Below are 1,326 nucleotides of genomic sequence, written 5' to 3'. Positions count from 1 at the left end.
CGTCGGTGAAAATCGTGTATACGCGCGCGCAAACAAGGGTGGTTTTTCGATAAAACATTCACATATAACTACATTCATCGAATAATATAGGTTTCGAGTCGCGTTTGTACGAAATATAGGAAGAAAGAGTGAATTGTGTGAAGTGAAGTGACGCTTTGGTGCTTGAATATCGAGCGTCGCGGTGGCCGCTACGAGTTCTCTCGGAAGCCCAAACGGAAATCTCTCACGATAATGGCGTACTTTCCGACGATCCGTGCTTTTTTTTCACGAAGTCGCTTTGATTGCTTCTGACGTTATACTATGCTAGTATTTTACTCTCTGTGTGCGGAAATTCTACGGATTTAAAGAGAATTTTTCGAGAATAAAATAACGCCCGAAATAAAGTGTGAGAACTTTCTATACCTCTCTTGCAGTTTCTTCTGTTCACCCTTGTAATATACTTAATGTGTGTATTTTAGTTCGTACTCTAATGAGAGCAAGAGTATTCTTTCGTATATTTTAGTGCCGCTGTCAGTGCTTCAGGTTTGTAAGGTGTTTTTCAGTTTCTTTTTTCAGTTTGTGTTTATGCAGCATGCATTGATATTTGATGATTTTACGTGTAGTTTCTTAATTTTATCAGCGTGTCAGTTAGCAACGTGCAGTAATACCATATTGTTACTTTAAAAAAATGTTGATTTTGAAAGTTTTACTAATTAATGGTAATCTCAAATTTGCATTATGCTTTTTGGATGGGTAGAGCACCATGGTATATTTATAATTATTTAAGAGTTTCATAAACAGTAACGGGCATTTTTCTTTTATAATTAATATTCATTTTTGTATTGTTTAGATGCTTTTAAATGTTCCGTTAAAATGCAACAAGGGATAACAGTTATCTCACTTTTAGTATACTGATTTCATTTACTTTTTTCAGTATGTAATCATGTAATCACTTCTTTTTATTACTTTTATTAAATTTGTGAGGTCTTATTAAACTTGCCTTTAATTTGTGTACATTATTTATGCATATTTTATAATTTTTGTAGTTATTGTGTTCTTTTTTTATGTTAGGTTATGTTAATTTAATCATGTTAAGATAATATTAAAATATATCCAGTGACTTAAGAAAAAAGTTGATTCTGTAAAGGAAATGTACAGAACATAATGTTTGTATTTTTAGAAAAATAAATGTATTAAATATTAATTTTCAGTACTTATAGTTCTTCAATATTAATTAGTGTATATAAGGATTTTATTTTTTCAACATATACAAAGTTACATGCGGTTATAAAGAAAGATTATATTATAAATTTGTCAACTTAAAGTAACTTAAAATTTCTATAATTT

The 1,326-nt window shown here is 30.2% G+C and overlaps 1 protein-coding gene across 1 annotated transcript in view; it reads left to right on the top strand.

Annotated features, from left to right (window-relative positions):
• The first annotated feature begins 483 nt into the window (after nt 1-483).
• Nucleotides 484-1,326, top strand: part of LOC108570223 (chromodomain-helicase-DNA-binding protein 7-like) — a 19,323-nt gene continuing 18,480 nt past the window's right edge. The window contains 1 exon segment of the mRNA XM_017932041.1: nt 484-522. The gene's annotated coding sequence lies outside the window, so the exon portion shown is untranslated.

The sequence above is a fragment of the Habropoda laboriosa genome, unplaced genomic scaffold, assembly GCF_001263275.1.
Source record: "Habropoda laboriosa isolate 0110345459 unplaced genomic scaffold, ASM126327v1 scaffold81, whole genome shotgun sequence".
Classification (NCBI taxonomy): Eukaryota; Metazoa; Arthropoda; class Insecta; order Hymenoptera; family Apidae; genus Habropoda; species Habropoda laboriosa.
Note: the sequence above shows the minus strand (reverse complement) of the source record. Positions and strands in the feature narration are given on the sequence as shown.